Genomic DNA, 19,705 nt, shown 5'->3' on the forward strand with positions numbered 1-19,705 from the left:
CTGTGGCACCAGGAAAGCATTTGCTATTGAGATTTTGCAGTTGAAGATTAAAGCAACCAGAATCATGGGGCAGAGTGGTCCTAGAAGATCACTTGGACCTGTGTCCAACTTTATGTGGATAGGGAATAGATGTTTGTTTGTAGAGCCACTAATTTTGGAGCTATTTGGAGCCACTAAAAATGGACTATTTTTACCATTGGATAACTTAGCCTATATTGACTAAAAGTTATCATATTTTATGAATTTATTCTGTATGATCTAAATCTAGTTTAAATACTTTACTTTGATTTCTTAAATTCTAATGAAGTACATATTTTCTTGTACAAAAATAGAATTACAAAACATAAATAAAAGATATTTTAATTAGTATTTAGTCATGCCTCTCTACTTCATAAATAAGCAAACATGTTTATATGGGCAACAAGAATTTTTCAACTTGGCAAAATAACCAAACTGCAGCCTAAGATAAAGTTTACATTTCTTTTGGGATGAGAGTCAGAGAGAGAGTCAGGAAGACAGGAAACAGAGACAGAACATGTAATGCTTTAAAAGGCTGTTTCTATAAACTGGAGCTTGTCAGAATCTATCCATATATTCCTGACATTTATAAGCTTTTTATTGACTTCTACAATTAATTTTAAGACAACAGAATGAGAAAAAAATCTACTTTTATGTAATATGTATGCAAATAAGATGTATTTTTGTCATAAGAGTAGGAAATGCATGGTCATGATCATGAAGATAAACTTTCATGATATAATTACTTGTAAATTATTATTACTTGGCTTATCAATACAGAGGAAGATTGAAATAACCAAATTAATAAAAGGAAAATCTGGTATATATTTTGTTTGTTGTTGAATGCACACTAAACAATATTCAATGAAAAATATTAATACTCTAGTATAATTTCTATACAGTTCATTTTCATTGTCAAAAGTAAATTGAATTACATATGTAATACATGTTTTCAAAGTGTTAAAGTGACTTGCTGGAAGGCTCATTAAAATGAAAGGTCAAAATGAATTAGAAGACATTTAAAACTCTTTTTCATTAATTTTTTAAAAAGTTAGGTCTTAAAACCTAACAATTGAGAAGCTTTAGGTCAGAGGTGAAGAAACTATTGTTGTTGACCTAGATTAAGTTTGAAACTATTCACTGGGGCCAAAAATAAAAGTTCTTAGTATCCTTCTGAGTGATTATTTTCAGTATTATATTTTCTATTAAATTAAAACAAATTGAATGTGACTTAGGTATTTCATGTAGAAAACGGGTGTAATTAAAATAAGTGAGATTCTCTATAGAACAATCGGCTTAATGCCAAAAAAGGATATGAAAAATACAAATTTTTCTTTTAGAATTAAATGAAGTTGACATTATTCTTACGATTTTAGACCATTATGTCCATAATATGAGAACGACTGAATTACATACTTCATTCGTGACTTTCACTAAGTACTTTTCATACTGTAGTCTTCTGTTCAACATTTTTCTCAGAAAAGTCTTAAAATAGTTCTTAATGTATGGATTCTTACAGTTGATCAAATACTGGTAGTATTATCCCATAGAAAATAACAAGCAAAAGGAAGTTTCTTTTAAGAAATCCAAGACCAGGGAGGAAATTGTTTCCTTAAAACTCATTGTTGGAAAGCAGTCTGGAGTTTTCCAAATTCTATTTAGGTATAAAGACAAGCATTGCTCTGGGCTTTAACAAAACATACCCCAGGTCCAAATGAAAATCCAGTTTCTTCTAAAACTACTCTCCTACTTTTTAAACGATTTTCCTAGAAGCATACTTGTTTATTTGTATTGAGTAAATTTTAAATTTGCTACTGTGTATGTCTGATCATTATTTTAAAATCTCTTTGAAAACTAGATACTTGGAAAGGACCATATCTAATTGTGAAAAACTATAGTTAAGGAATTCTATACAACTAACTCTTTACTACAGTTCAGTAAGTTAAGACATTTACATTAAATATGCCATTGTGTTTAATTTCCAAAATCAAAGAAATGAATAGAAATTTAATTTTAATATGAGACTTTTATATCTAACTTGATTTTTAAGTATATTTTCACTTTTAAATATTGTACTTTTAATTTTTAGATTCCTAGGCCAAAAAGGGATTTGCCATTTTGAAAAAAGTATATTAGTGAATTGCATACATATTTTTTATCAGACATATTTGCATATAGTATACTTAATTCAAGCAAAAGAACACAGCATATTTGTATTAGTTTAATGGGGTTGCTGTAACGAAGCACCACAAATTAAATAGTTTTAACAGAAATTTATTTTCTCACAGTTCTAGAGGCTTACAAGTCTGAGATCAAGGTATTGACAGGGTTGGTTCCTTCTGAGGACTGAGAGGGAGAATCTGTTCAGTGCCTCTCTGCTAGCTTCTGGTGGTATGTTGGCAATCTTTCGCATTCCTTGGCTTGTAAATGTGTCACTCTGATATCTGCCTTCATGCTCACATGGTGTTCTCCCTGTATGCATGTCTCTCTGTGTCCAAATCTTTCCCTTTTCATAAGGACACAGTCATATTGAATTAGAGTGTACCTTAATGGTCTCAACTTTACCATATATATGTGTGTGTGTGTGTGTGTGTGTGTGTGCATATATTATATATATATATATGTATATATATGAAATATGGCCCTATCACTTACCACATTCACAATCTAAGTTTGAAGGCAAATATTGTCTGGGGTAAAATGAGAAATCAGTGCATAGTGACTTAAAGTCAGTGGAAAAATAAGTTCGGGTGTGGGGTTGCTGTTCCGTCTTTCTACCTGTCTCATCTGAGTCCCCATAAACCTGTGTTTACTTACAGATGAAATGCAAATAATGAGAGCATCTGCCTTATTGTGTTGCAGTGAAAAACTCAAATGCATTAAGCATGCAAACTTTTTAGCAATATGCTTGGGATATAGTAAAGGGTTTACTAAATAATAATAATGATAATATTAACAAAGCAATAATAGTAATTATTAGTATTAAATCAAGAGCAAATCCACGAGTACCAAATTTTAGATGTTTAAGGCAATAAATATGTCATCAGTGTGCAGTGGCATATTTCACAAAGATTTCATAGTAAAAAGGGTTAGGAAATTAATGGTGTTGATAGTTACTAAAACAAATACAAATCCAGAATTCAGTCTCTCTACTTGGTTCTTCTCACAGGCTCTGCTTTGCTTTTAAGTCAGAAACCTATGAATCATTCTTACAAGTTAACAAGGTTTTCTGATAAATCACTGAGGGCATATTCCCCATGAAATACTGTTGCTCATATATGCAACTAGTTTATTTGGATCACATAAATTCTTTGGTCTAATTGGATAAAGGGTGAAATATTACCCAAAATGAGAAGTAAAAATGATTTTTTATGCATGGAAGAACAAAATTCAATGTGGTATTCAATATAATGTTTAAACTACTTTTACTGATAATTTGAAAGAATATTGAAAGTACTATAAGTGAAAAACAAGATTTATCCATCAGTTCTTTATCAGTGCAATATTATACCTTTCCATCCATTTTAATTTGTCTTTTACCTTTACATATTACCTAATTAGTTAACACTTAAATCCTGGTTTGTGGTCTCTAAAAGTGCCGTGAAAAACGTTTAAATAATTCAACTTGAGTTGTAAAATTGCGATAGGCCAGGGTAGATTTTAAATTTGAATTCAATTTCAAGGTCAGCCTATAATAGAGAGCATAATGGAAGTGCTGTGGCACCAGAGATGTTTTATTATTTATCTTGGAATGTAAATGACATGCTGCACACCATCAACATAAGCAATTCACAAAAACTGTATTATGGGCATGAGGGCTATTCATTAAAGTAGATGTTTGACTTGCATTGGAGGGTGACAGTTTGTGTCACTCTGTGAAAATTTATTTATTTATTTATTTCTCTCCACCAAGGTCATTTCAAATGTTCACTGTTTTCAAATGACCTGTTAATGTATAATATAAGCATTTCACTAAAAGTTCATTTCTCTCCTACCTTTCCTTTGTACACATTCCTCATTTTGAAGCTTTTTTACAATTCTGGAATCAAGTTTAGTGAACCAGCTCTAGATCTAGACCACCTCCCTAAAGTAAGAAAAGATACAGAACTAAGTTTGTGTGTCTTGCCAGAAGAAGCAAAGGACTCACTCTAAACATGACACTGCCTTTGTAGATGTATCATATTTTGTAGTCTGGAGACTGGTATTTCTATATTCTAGAACTGATTATACTTTGGGAAGAAACATAGCAGTAGAACACATTAAGATACTGAAGTAAATAACTTTATTTCATTTCATTTAAAAATATTTCATTCATTTAAAAGTAAAAATAAACTTTTTCACAAATTGTAATGTTTATATTATCCAAAGTGGCAACGCTTTCTAATATCACTCCAAATGGAAACCCAAATTAATAATTAAGACAATGCTTACAAAGCATCATTCTAAAGTAAGGAGAAATGACTTTGGAGAAATATTCCACCCAAGCAATTATGAGACTTGTTAAAACAGTCCTATCCTTATCCTGAGAACATAATGTCTATTTTTCCAGGATTTTCTGAATAAGTTGTTCATTTCTGACTTTTACGCTTTCCATTCTCTGTGATTCACTCTGACAATTTCCTTTAATCACATATTAATTTTGAATCAGAGTTTAATAGGATAAATTAATTTTCCCATGTGATGTTACAATTATACTCTGTGCTTCTCTGAGATTAAAATTAGGTCACTTTGATTAGAGTTTTAGGAATCTAAGTCATTAAAATTTCCTTTATTTAGCCAATTGGATGACTAACCACATTTGTATGTGAATTTTAAGTTTAAACCTCAGAAGTCATCCATTGTCTCTGTAACAATGAAAATACTTGTGGGACCCCAGATTGAATACAAAATGTATTAGAATTCCAAAACCTTAAACAAAATAAAAATTTCAGTGTGCCCCAGGAAATCATAAAAACGCAAGAGCCTGCCATAGGACTAAGACAAATGTGAACGAAAATAAGATTATTACAGTATAAGGCAACACAAATTGTGACACTAAGATCTCAAATATCCAGCAGTTTATGAGTGACAAAGTAAATAAACACAATTTTCATTTTTGAAAATATTTAATAATGGACATGATTCAATCAGTTTTGAATTAGGAAGAAAGAAGTAACTCAAAAAATATATCTAGACATCAAAAAAATTATTATTATTCTTTGGGATATTATATATTGAATTTATGAGTTTCTAGATCTGCAATAATTTAGGACAGATTAATAAACATAAATTCTTACTGCATTAGATGGAAGTAATAGCTAAAACATTTTAATTTAAAACCATATTTTTCTTCACTCTTCTGAGTACTTCCCTACTATTTGGGACAGAAAGATTTCCCACACTCATTATGTATTGATACTTTCCTTTTTTTAAAAATGAATATTGAATATCAAGATTATCCTGAGTCTTTATTTTAAATATCAGATTACATGTCCTATATTATATATTACACATACATGTTAATGTACATATCCAAATATACTTTCTGTAATATTTGACATACCTTTCAATGAATACTGTGTGTTCTTATAGAATACACAGGAAAGTAATATAAAATAGAAGTGTGTTTTAAGACATAATTATATTTAATATAATCAATTAGAGAGAGCATTCTACTTTGGAGAAAACAAAGGGCAAACTTAAGACATTGTATATTTATCCTTTATAAATAATGACAAATATAGCAATGACTGAGGTTTTAAAAAATGATATTGTTCAATTAAATTTCTCAAAGCAGTACTTAAAACAAGCTTCCCCCTTCCTCTGTATATATAACATAAAATATATATGATATAGCAATACATGATATGTATATATATATATAAAACACAGAAACATATCTATAACATAGATACATCTATATATTAAATATAGTTTATTAATTGAACATTAATATAGAATTTTAGATTGATTTAAATAGTTCGATTGTCCCACCTTCAACACTATGAAATCTACTATTTTTAACTGGCAAGGATGCTAAAGAAAACTTAAAAGTGGATGCAATGCAGAAATAATCTTTCTTAATTTGGTACATCACATATCAAGTAGAATTAATAGGCTATTAGCCTTTGCATTTATTATAATGCTCTGACATTTCATCTATCACATTTTAGTTTCATCAGGAAGGTGAAAACAGCACATCTCCTTCAATTTATCTTGTGATACATTATAAGATGGCAAGTTGCTATTTTGTTCATTAACTTATAAAAGAGTTAAAATTTCTATGAATAGAAACTATAATGAATGTTCAAGATCATTTTCCATGCTGAAATAAACCTGCATTCCAATATCTGCACGCCTCCACATATCAGTAAAACTTTGAAGTTCGATAAGGGAAAACATTTTATTTTATTTTATTTTTTTTTTGCGGTACGCGGGCCGCGCAAGCTCAGCGGCCATGGCTCACGGGCCTAGCCGCTCCGCGGCATGTGGGATTCTCCCAGACCGGGGCACGAACCCGTGTCTCCTGCATCGGCAGGCGGACTCTCAACCACTGCGTCACCAGGGAAGCCCGGGAAAACATTTGATTAAAACATTTTTTGAGTATTTTGTTCTCAGGTTAGGGGTGAACCATTAACAGCCATGTGCCATGCCCAGCATGAAATAAAACAGTAGAATTTAAAGGAAACTGATTTATTGTTTTATTTACTTGGTTTTTATTTCATTTACCTCAAACATAAAAAAAAATCACTGTATTCAAAATTAACAGAGGAGAATATAGACAGAATGATACCAGCTTTTGTTTGTGGGAAACATTTCCATCTTTTTCCTTTTTAATTAATTTATTTATCATCAAATATGTAATAAACTTTTACAATGTGCTAGGATAGATTCTGGTAGCACAGTAATACATGCAATAAAGAAGTGTAATGTATGGCACGTAGCCAGAAAGTGACCAGAGGAGGGTGGCACTGTAGGTAAAGTGGTAAGAAGAGGTCGCATTTGAGCTGAAACCTGACTGGAATGAGGGAGTAAGACATGAGACTATCTACCAAGAGAGCATTTTAAGCTGTGGGAAAGACAAGAGCAAGGCCATGGGCAGGAGCATAACTAACATTTGATGATGAGCCAAAATTGCAATAGGAGAAAGAGTGGGAAGGGATTAGATTAGAGAAATGACTTGTGTCTTGTTACCACATACACACACAAATACCGTTAGATTTTAGTCAGAATTACTCCTTTTCTTTTGCATCAAATAGTTTTCAGCGTCAGAGTTAGTTTGGAATGAATAAGATTGCAGAGAAGATATCCAAAAAGTAGATTGTTTTAAAATTGCTCAATCCAAACAACCTACCAATTTGGTGATTCTAGTAAACTTTACAATTAATCTTATAATTAACAGACAAAAATTAGAGTCAGGTAAAAATGGGTAAGAAATGAATTTTGCTTCATTTTTGAACTAGCACAATGCAAAATCTGCTCTGTATCTGTTTTTTGGGTCTTATAAAATTATAAAAAGTCCAGGGGAATCATCGCATCATCCTTAAAATCCTTCAGGGGCTCTGGATTGCTGACATTCTCCTTCTTCCAGTTCCACAATCTCATCTCACATGCTCTCACAGCATTTTACAAGTACATTCAAAATACTAAGCTCAAATGTATTTGATGTGTCAATGTCCTCAAGAAAAAAACGTTACGAGGAACACACCTGTATTTGAATAAAGTTGGGTCTGCTAACTTGTTTCAACGAAGGCGTATGCACACCATTGAAATCAATGGGCTTTTCAGTAACAGTCTATGGTTATGTAGCACTTGTTTTTGTGTTGAGATTTTCCTGAGGATTTATGAAAGTGGGGCATTGTGCTAATTTTTTTTTTTTTTGCAGTACACGGGCCTCTCACTGTTGTGGCCTCTCCTGTTGTGGACCACAGGCTCCGGACGCGCAGGCTCAGTGGCCATGGCTCACGGGCCCAGCCGCACCGCGGCATGTGGGATCTTCCCAGACCGGGGCACATACCCATGTCCCCTGAATCAGCAGGCAGACTCTCAACCACTGCGCCACCAGGGAAGCCCAATGTGAGGCTAAATTTGTCATCAGTAAGTAAGCAGCAGTAACTCATATCAGCTAGATACGGGAATATTTGTTTTTTTTTGTAGTTTGGGCAACATTACTATTTTCTTTAAATTTGTGCATGAATATGAAGTGGTCTTGTTTTGTCTTGATCCATTGAGTTTCCAGAGGAGTCTTGTCTGATGCTGATGTTAAATTGTTTATGGACAAGAGGACCAAGGGCATAGCTGTGAGCGCCATACAAGTTCTTAGCAACACCAAAGCCTTGATGAAAGTGTAAGGCCAGCTACTGGCTCTCAGAGGCTACTTTCCTATTCCTTTAATGTAATTGTCAGGTTTGTAAAATAGAAGTTTGTCTGGCTTCATGGGAGCCCTCAACAACTCTACTATCTAAAAGTGAATATTTAAGATCCAGGTCAGAGGTTTAAAATAAATCATTTAGGAAGACATCTGGGCTTGGATATTTCTTTGGGGGAAGTCTTTTAATTATAGCTTTTTTTTAAATTAGTATCATGAATTCAGATTTTCTATTATTTCTTCTTTCAGTTTTAAAAAAGTTTTACATTTTTAGAAATTTGTCCATGTCTTCTAAATTTCAAATTATTGGAAAAATGTTTCAAACATACTGTTGTATTTAGTACACATTTTTATAGTTGTTGATATTTTATTTTCATATTTGTTTTTTTTTTCCTTGCTCTCTCTCACTTTTTTTTTCTGATAATTCTGCTAAATGATCAATGTTTTTGGTCATTTCAAAGAATCAAATTCCACTGTGTTGCTTCTTTAGGATATGTTTGTTTTTATTTCATTAATTTCTTCTAAGCTCAGTGGATATAATTTCCATTTTTTTTTTTGCTTTCTATCTTTTTGAGATGGATGTATAGATCATTTTAAAGTCATTCTTCTCTCTTTTTTTTTTGGCCATGCTGCACAGCTTGCAGGATCCTAGTTCCCTGAGGAGGAATTGAACCTGTGCCCTCGACAGTGAAAGCACGGAGTCCTAACCTCAGGACCACTAGGGAATTCCCAAGACATTCTTTTCTATCTTATGCATTAAGGCCATAAATTTTCCTCTTGCTTTATCATAGATTTTGATACACTTTTTATTACTTAATTCAGAGTATTTTATAATTGCCATTATGTTTTCTTCTTTGATTTTGAGTATTTAAAAGTATACTGTTAAATTTTCAAGCATTTGCTGATTGTTCATTTACCATGTTATAACCTTCTGGTTTAATTTCTCTATTGCCATTGACCATTCTATAAAACACTTTGTCTTGAGGTTTCAAATTTGCTGAGACTTATCATCCACTATGTTATCATGTGAACATGAAAGGATGTGTATTTTTTCATTGTCAGCTGCAGTGTTTTGTATGTCTAGATAGAGTTTGTTAATTGTTGCTTAGAATTGCTGTAAGTTTGCTGATTTTTTTTTCTGTTCATTCTCTCTCGGTGTGATGTGGGTTTTTTTTTCTTTTTCTACTTTGTTTTATTGATTTTTTGCTTAAATACTTTGAGATTGTTAAAGTGCCTGCACATTTTAAAATATAATATTTTCCAGATTGATTGATTCTTTTACCATCAAATAGTCTATCTCAGACATGTTATCAGGTGGTCTCTCTATCTCTAGAAATGCATTGTGCCTTAAAGTCTACTTCATCAGCTTGTCTGCGGATAGTGATTTAACGAAATACATTTCTCTGTCCTTTTATTTTCAACCATTCTTTATGTTTAAGCTCTGCACCTTGTAAGCAGCATATATTACTTTTAAACCAATCTGAAAATCTTAGTCTTATAATAGGAGTTTTTAGTACAATTACATTTAAAGCAATGACAGATATATTTGAAATTTATATCTACCAATTTACCATTTATTTTCATTTGCATCACTATTCTGTGTTCCATTTTCTTATTCCACTTGATGTATTTTTGATTAATCAAGTATCTAGATATTACCAAATTTATCAAATCGTGCTTGATTTATTAAAATCTAAAACATAATAGATTGTGGTTGATAGAGTACAAAAGTGGGCCTTATGAATTCCTTTTCTTCTCTTACTCCCATGGCACTCCACACATCTAGATGTGAGTTTAGCCTGAGGTTGTGAATTAATTTGACTACACAATATGGCAGAAGTGGCACTGTAGCTTCAGGTCTAGCTCTCAGAAGCAATGTGAGATTATACTTCCTTCCTCTTGGATCCAGAACACTAACAACACCAAATATTGGTGAGAATATGGAGCAACCAGAGCTCTCATTCATTGCTGATGAGAATGCAAAATGTTACAATCACTTTGGAAGACAGTTTGGTAGTTTCTTACAAAACTAAACATACTCTTACTGTATGATATAGCAATCCTCCCTGCTATTTTCCAGGGATGGGTGATAGATGAGATGATTAGGCAGAGTGCAGAAGATTTTAAGGGCAGTGAAAATACTCTATGTAATACTATAATTATCATACATGTCATTTACATTTGTTCCAACTGATAGAATGTACATTACCAAGAATGAACCCTAAAGTAAACTTTGAATGAGTATGATGTGTCCATATAAGTTTGTCAATTGTAAAAAATATATCACTCTGGTGAGAAATGTTGATAATGGGAGAGGTTATGCATGTATGGGGGCAAGGGGTATATGGGAAATATATGTATTTTCCTCTCAAGTTTGCTCTGTACCTAAAACCGTTCTAAAAAATAAAGTCTTAAAAAAATGAAATTGTCTAAAACCAGACAAATGGCTGAAAATTAGTGAGTCCTTTTTTTTGGTGTACTAGTTGAAACAGTCCAAATGTGGAAGAATATCCCCCCAAAATAGGGGAATCTAATCCTCTGAATATTTTCAATCAGATACCAGATGGACATCAGTTTGTGGTATGGAAAAGGAATCCTATATTCAGTGGCAGAGTAGAACCAGAAAAATTCTTATAGGCACAGACAAAACTTGTCAGTAGTGAATTATCCCTATATAACAAATGAGTAATATAATTCTTTGAGCTAGAGTTTTAAATTTTGTCTGGAAGAGATTGGTTAGTAAACAAGAAACCATACCAAAACAGAATGGTTTCTACAAGTGCATCACTGAGATATTTTTAACGGTGACATTTTCATTAATCTATGCTATAAATTAAGCAAAGGTAAGGTATAATGAATTTTATACAGCATGATTAAGTACCTGAATTCAGGATTAAACTCATTAAGTTAGACTAATAATTTAATAACTGCTAATATAACTTCTAAAGAAAAAACTTCAAATAGGATTTACTATTTTAGCAGCACACAATTTCAAAGCAAGAATGTATCTTAGTACATTAACATTTTCTTTTTAACAGTTCTAAAACATTCACTAATACATGTTTTTTCACATAACACACTGTAATTATAATGGCTAAATTTTGTATTTAACCTGTTCTTTCCTGTATTTTCACCAAATATTTTTAATTGAAATATAACATATAATGAATAGTAGTAATCATTATTTTTATCATATAATATAAATTGAAAGAAAACTGTGCTCATAATGTTTTGTCAACTATCTACATTCAGCTTAATATGTAGGGCAAGTTCCACATTCAGGTTTCTATTTTTACTCATGCGTTATATGTAGGAACTAGAAAATCTTAATTCACAATTTTGGGTCACTGGAAAAGACAGAATAATGAGCTGACACCATCAGAGAATACTTAATCTTCAAATCAAAACTGACCACAATATTATGGAAATTTGTTCTTAATTTCACCAAATTATCAATATTTAATACAACCAGCATGATTTAAGCTTAAATGTTTTAAGTTGGGAGATAGTGACAAATAGATCTCTAATTAATTTGGGGGGGGCTCTAGAAAATATTTATTTATGCTTTGTTATGGAAATGGAATCACTTAGAACATGCTCAATAACATATTTATGGGCGTATATATGGATTTTTAACCTCTAATCCAGTTAACATCAAGTCCTGGGAAAATCACGTGTTGTGTTTTGAATCTCTATCTAGTCTTTTCTTTTTTTAATTCTAGCATCTTATTCTAACAACACTGTGTTTTGCCCTAAGCATGAGAAGTTCAAGTTTTTGAGATAGTGAATATATTCCTGAGATAAGACACTTGAACAAAATTATTTGGAATCATATTGCATGTATCAATTTTTCAGTCACAGATTCTGATGTAAAAAAAAATTATTTTTCGCTCTGCCTTAATCTAGTTTTCTACCTTGAACTCCTATTCTCCTTAGTTGGCTATTTAAATGAGTCATTTTCAGAAAATAAATATGATTTTAGTGATTCTCAATCATCTCAGGTTTATTACTGAGTCATATTCAGGTGCAAAACTCCCTTAGGTTTTTTATTTTCTTCTCCCTTCCTTTCTATATATATACAGAGATACACACACACACACACACACACACACACACACACACACACACACACACACACACACACACACACACACGCCCTCACAAGTATTTCATTTTTTCTGCAAATAATTTTGAACATCTACTAATGTTTTAGACACTGACTACTCAGATGTTAAGAAGACAGTCACAGACCTTAATTTCATAAGACACTATTTGGGAAATGAGACAAAAAAACAATAAGTAAGCAGATGAATAAGTAAGACAAATTCGACAGTACTCTGTAAGTGCTATAAAAATGAAGGTCATGAAAAGTAGATTGGTATCTATTTTGGAGATATACAACAGGACTGTGTTATGACAAGATATAATGAATGGAAATAAATTAAATATAACTACTATATTTTTCTAACAGTTTAATGGTTAGTTCTTGAGACTGGAAAAAGTGAAAGAGAAATTGTAGGTTGGTCTCAAAGGAGAATCAGGTCTGTTTATAAGGCTTGACAGTCATTTTAGGATTTTATTTTGTTTTGTTTTGTATTGTAAAGACATAGAACTGAGAGCATAACAGATCCTATTTGATTTAGGAATGATTGACAGGAAAAACCAAAAAAGTAGCAAATTTTCTAAATTTTACTATTAAGGAGAATGTAGAAAGAAAGATTATGGGAGTGTTGAATAGATTCAGTGTATTTGTAAGCTTTTGCTGTTTGGCTGCTAATAATAGAAAACTGAAAATAGTAATTTAATTAGGATAGGAGTTTATTTTTCTCTCAAATAAAATGAAGTCAGGAGGTAGGCAATACAGGGTAGCCTGGCACTTTCATGATGTCAGCAAGAATCCAATTTCCTTTGGACTTCCTGCTGTACCATTCTTTGTGTGACCTTCCATACTCAAGATGTTGTCTCCTAGATGAAATAAAGTCATAGTGTTTGTGTTGCAGGCAGGAAGAAGAAAAATGTAGAGAGGGGCAAAAAGAACCTTTATATAAATAAGTAAACCTTCATTTTTAAGGAGATCTCTTGGAAACCATACCTGGCAATATCTGCTACATAGTATTGACCAGAGCCTAATTTCAAGGGCAACCACATATTGTCAGAAACCAGAGAATCAAGATTTTCAAGTAAGGTACATTACTGCTACTAATTAAATCATGGTTCTGCTACTATTACAAACAGTTCCCCTGAACATCATCCTTTAGATCCATCTGCTTATTTGACATTTATATTGGATATACAGTAAATATTTATTACTTTTGTACATAAATATATTTGTAAAACAAATATTTAGTGTTTATTTCTGGATTAACATAGCTTAATATATCCAACACAGAATTTGTGATCTTTCTTCCCAAACTTCTCATTTATTGGGAACTCCATTGTTCTAGTTGCTCAAGCTTAACAAACTGGGGTTATGATTGAATTTTTTCCAGCACTCTGCCTCCAATGTCTACCTCCTTTTGGTTGGACTTCAATAAATATCCAGATTTCAAACACTTTTTTGACCTCCAATGTTAATACCCTTGTCAAAACTGCATCTGGATTTTATACTAGGAGTCTAACTGGTTTTCTGGGCTTTCATTCTTAATTCTCTCTAGTTTATTATCAATGTAACAGACTGACCTGAGTTATTCTTTAAGAATGAAATTCAGATTACATCATTCTATTATTACTCTTATTTATTTCTTACCACCTTCCTGTCAATCATCCTGTTCACAGGTCTCTGTCCTCCTTGCAATTTCTCCAATAGGCCTTCAATAGTATCTTCGGTCAAAGGTCTATCTACTGGCTAATCCTTCTACTTAATATTGTATTTTCTCAGATAGCCTATAATTTGCTCCCCATACCCCTCAATAGTTGGCTCAAAATTTAATTGTCCAGTAAGTCCTTTCTCTGACCACCCTATTTAAAATTATAATGTAGCTTGGCATCCCTCTGAATGGCATCCCAATTTCTTTCCCTTTATTTATTTTTCTTCATTTCACTTTTCTACATATCAAAATTGAGTTATTTATCCAGGTTGTGTATGTACATCATACTGGAAAATAAGTTTTATGAGGGGAGGAGTTTTGTGTACTAGAACCCTAGTATCTAGAAGATTACTTATCACGTAATAGGCATTAATTAGTTTGTAGATGGATGAATAAATGAAAAATGAATAAATATATAAGAAAGGGATAGTGGATCTTGCATAACAGCTACCATTCAATGCCACAGTAGGAAAATGCATTTGCCCGTCAGACATAAAGATAATAATGATGAAAATATAGGGCTAGAGCATAAGGGAAAAGTTGGGGTTGGAATATTCTAGTGTATAGCTGGTGTTCAAAGTAATTGATAATTAGTAAATGCATATAGAGGAAGAAAATTTACTTTAAAAATTCAAAATGTCTACGTGACTCCTGAGCATCTTATATATCTATGTAGAATAAGGAGTTTGAAACAGATTCAATTAACTGAATTCTTATAATTCAGTAAATTATAAGAATTTACTTACTCTTTTTTTTTTTCTTTTTTGCGGTACATGGGCCTCTCACTGTTGTGGCCTCTCCTGTTGCGGAGCACAGGCTCTGGACACGCAGGCTTGGCGACCATGGCTCACGGGCCCAGCTGCTCCGCGGCATGTGGGATCCTCCCGGATCGAGGGCACGAACCCGTGTCCCCTGCATCGGCAGGTGGACCCCCAACCACTGCACCACCAGGGAAGCCCAAGAATTTACTTATTCTTATAAGTAAATTCCCTTTCAAATCTACAAGTCTGTATCTCCAACAAAGACAAATCATCTATCACCGGATACTGAGTCAATTGTAATCTCTTAGAGACATGCTTTAAATAATTATTATTGATATTAGAAGAATATTTTCTTGAGTCTTTTCCAAATCTATAATTTTATAGATGTGAAGTACAATAATAAGAAAAAATTCCAACACTGGATGTTTTAACTTTCAAATTCATTAACTTAAAAATGAATATAAAACCAAAGTAACCATTTTTAAATTCAGGCTCCAGAAGAAGTAGTCTTGTCTTTTCTAAGAAAGTCTTTTGTGTTAGAGGTTTCATAGCCCATACGATTACAGGATAATTTTTAAAGCGTTTACTAATAAAACTACCTTTACTAAGTAGAGGATATAGCATTTGCTCTGGCCAATAGGTAATTTTTAGTTAAAAAAATCAAATACAGAACCATCATTAGGATTTCTGGCATGAGTTAGAATTTCCTTACTGATTTTACTAAATCTTATTTCTTTTGCATTCACCTCAAAAATATAGCCTGATGAACTTTAAATATTGATCTGTCAAATATTTGATTTAGATAAGGCTGTCCAATCATTTGGATACCACAACTAATGCTGCAGGTGCAGATTTGGCTCATTAAAAGGGTAAATTTTCCTCGTTTCTGGTGCTTTTTCATCCACTCCTCAGGGTAGTTTAAGCCGCTGGCTTTGCTTAATCGAGTTCTTTACTATTTCATTCATGTTCGTATTAAAGTTATTTCTCCCTTAGACATTGCTGGTGGTGCTGTGGTAATTTTCATAATACTGTGAATAATAGTTTCCAGAATATAACTAAAGAAACCCAGAATCAGGATCTTTGTTGGATTCCTCTATTTCAGGTTTCTTAACCTGTCGAAAACCATCCAGAGCTATCATTCTAAAGCTGAGAGTGCTGAGTATGTTTTTTTACTAGTGCCAATAATTTTGAAAACTTAGACTTTTTGGTATCTTTTACGTATAGTTAGATCCCAGATAACATAGAGAAATATAATTTAAAATGAATAATGTTGAGAGGGATGGAAAACTTGTAAGTCATTTAGTCCATTACAGATTGAATATGGACATCATTTCCATAACATTTCAGACATTAAAGCCATTTAGCCTTTTTTTTTTTCTGTCATGAGAAACGGATGATACCAATAGATTTAAGCAATGAAATGTCATTGCAAAGTGAAGCACATTTATCAGGCTAAGAACATAAGTATGTTCATAATACTAACTTGGGAATACAAATATAGGAGCCTTGAGCATCCAAATTATTTTCCACTTATTTGAGTTTCCTAGGAAGTCATTTAATGAAGTTATTTGAACCTGAATCATGCCTTTGTGTTTTACATTTGTACTTGCTGCTGACACTTGATGTTTCATATTTTTCTATGTAAACTTAGCTTTGTATCTTGTGTGTGCTCAAGTTATTTTCGTGTAAATATAGAATATTTAACCTCCATATTACCAAAATTCCACCATTATTACTAGCCTTTTCCATTTGTTTAGTGCTTGATTTATGTGTTTCAATAAATTTCATGTATAATTTTAATTAATACTATACCTTTATTGTTAAATTTATAATTTTTATTACTATTTGGAGTAGAATTTATTCCCATTTCTATTTCAAGTTGGTTATCGCTGGTACAAAAATAAAATATTAATTTGTGTGTATTTGCCTTGCATCTAGCCACTTTGTCAAATTCCTTTATTTATTCTAGTAGATTTTTTTAAAGTCTCGAGAATTCTGTATAATTTTTTTATCTCACTAGCACATAAGGATGTTTTTGTTTGTTCTTGTGTCATTTTACTATCTAAGTTCTCTGGAATTCAATATTGAATTTCAATTTCAATATTTAAAAACATGGTAAGAGTACACATTAATGAATATTTAGCATATTCTTACAAATGGTTTCAGAATTCATTGTTATAATCATGTCTGATGTTGCTACCGCAAATAATCTTTATAATCTGGTAAACTTTCGAATTTAATTTAGAATTTTTATAGAATGGCTGTGGAAATTAGTCAAATTACATTTTAAGTACTTATTACTAAAATCACAGTTTTCATTTAATGTGTTAATATAATGAGTTTCACTTCTGTATTTCCTAATATTGAAACTTCTTTCTGATACAAAAGCCTGTTGCTCATAGGGTAATGTTATTCTAATACATAAACCTAAGTTTTATGCATATTTAGTTGTGCCTAAAAGCCTTCTATAGTACTTTTTTTTTAGTGGGGACATCATTAAATAAACTGATATTTCAAAGAATTGAGAAGAGACTGAAATTTGTTTAGCTCAAACTAAAGATTGCCAGTCATTTCCTAAAGCCCCTTCACTAACATGAATAGTGATGTTTGTGTAAATATTACAACCAACTCTATGATTCTACGTTTGAAACTGTATATTTGTTGTGATTCCTAGGTTTAGACATCTAGATCTGAACACATACACCTAACTTTGTTTTCTAGTGAAGTTTTAGCTGAGCATTTATATATTGAAATATATTAGTATTAATTACCTTTATTCCTTATTTACAGCTCTGATAGTATATTGATTGTGTATAGAAATTGATTATCAATTAGTGAGTTTTATGCAAAAATAGTAAAAGAAGAATTTCAGAATATGTGTTATGAAAAGTGGCTGAAATGTTTTGGGGAACAAGGAGATTGAATACATACACAGAGACTCAAAAATATGACTATCTTTTTATGGTCATGAAATTAATGTAATTCTAATGTATAAAATTAATTGGGGGAAGTTTTCATTTTTATATACTCTAAAATAGTTTAAATAATTTAGGAAAAATTCTTCTTCAGTTGGTCCTGGTGTCTTTGTTTCAATAATTAGTCTTCAATTGCCTTTCCAGTCTTTTTGTGTTACTTGGATGTTAAAGTTTCTGCTTCTTTTGAGGTTAATTTTAGTGACTTATATTTTGCTTTTAAATTATTTATTTTCTTTACCTTTTAAAAGACTTGCCCTGATAATTACATGCAGTAATTTCTTATAATCTTTGTAATATCTATGGTTATATTTAATCTCTCTTTAGAAATTTTATTTTATCACTTATGTCTTTCATTTATCTTCTCAAATAAACACTTTCTGAATTATTTTATTATTGTAACATTATTTCAAAAGTAATATACAAGAGAAAAACTTCAGAAAACAGAAATTTCTAGAATCTTACACTAATAATTTTATTACTAGAAATACTAGTAACAGGCTGCTTAAATTTATTTCCACTTTTTTGTTCAGCAGTTAATCATTTTCCTTTCATCTTCTTTCCATGGAATTTTTGATTTTACATTTCTAGTTCTGAAGAGAAACTCTTTGAGATAACAAAAACTCATAAACTCAAAAGAACTGACCACAGTGTCTTGTTTTGTCACTTTAAACTTCTCCTTTGTTCTTCTTCCTCAGAGATACAGAATAGATTTTTATGTGTGTGCATGTATATGTCTGTGTGTGTTTCTTAACTCAGACATTATTTCTTGTGTCTCAGAGTAACATTGCCATAGAAATTCAATAACCATCAGTTGAGTGATGACAAGCAGGAGAATGTAAAATGCTTAATTTGGTGTCCATGTATTTCATTCCATATAATTTCAGAAACTGTTATCAATCATTATATTGAGAAATTCAGGTTAAAAAGTTATTTTAATAATTTTAGATTTAAATTTGTCTTGGATAACAGGGTCTCAGTAAAAACTGGCAAATAATTTTAACTTTAGATATGTTTTTACTTTTGTCAGAATAACTAGTACCTTACATTTGGGTCCTTGTAATCAATCTGATTTAATACAATGGTATAAGTAAATATAAATCACCATCAGATTTATTTAAAAAGTGGTTCAATACATTAGAAACTAATACAATTCTCCACGATGGGTCTTCTGGATATTTCATATATTGGCAAGATAATTGCATTGAATGAACAAATAAATTAAACATGCCCTCACTTGGCACAACCACCTGAAATAATTGTTTATAAACAAATTAAATCCCCAGAGGGAATTTTTCAGCTAGGATTTGCAGTGAAGAAATATTATTCAATATTTGAGAGTTACCTTTTTTAGCAATAATCCTATTATGCTCTGGGTTACAGTACTATACCTAAAATGATGGAAAATGTTTGAATGTAAGTGAAAGGAGGTTAAAACAGTTATTAGAGTATTCTAAAGGCCTTGTATTTGTGAAACAGATAATACAGATATTGATACATTTTTAACTTTGTTAAAGATTACATGTTAATATCTCAAGGATGTACACTATGGGAACAAAAATATATTATCTGTCTTTTAGATCAGTGAAAGGAAAAACAATGGAACAATAAAACATTCAATGAAAAGGAGACAATAAATGAGGCAAAAACAAAGCAGAGGTATAAAAAATGTTGGCAGACCTGTATTCATGTATGTGCATAACAATAAAATATGTAAATGAAATAAATTACCTAGTGACAAGTAGATTTTGTCAGATTAGATAAGAAAATGACCCTAATCCTGTCATATGCTATATGCTA

Source organism: Globicephala melas, chromosome 4, assembly GCF_963455315.2.
Source record: "Globicephala melas chromosome 4, mGloMel1.2, whole genome shotgun sequence".
Classification (NCBI taxonomy): domain Eukaryota; kingdom Metazoa; phylum Chordata; class Mammalia; order Artiodactyla; family Delphinidae; genus Globicephala; species Globicephala melas.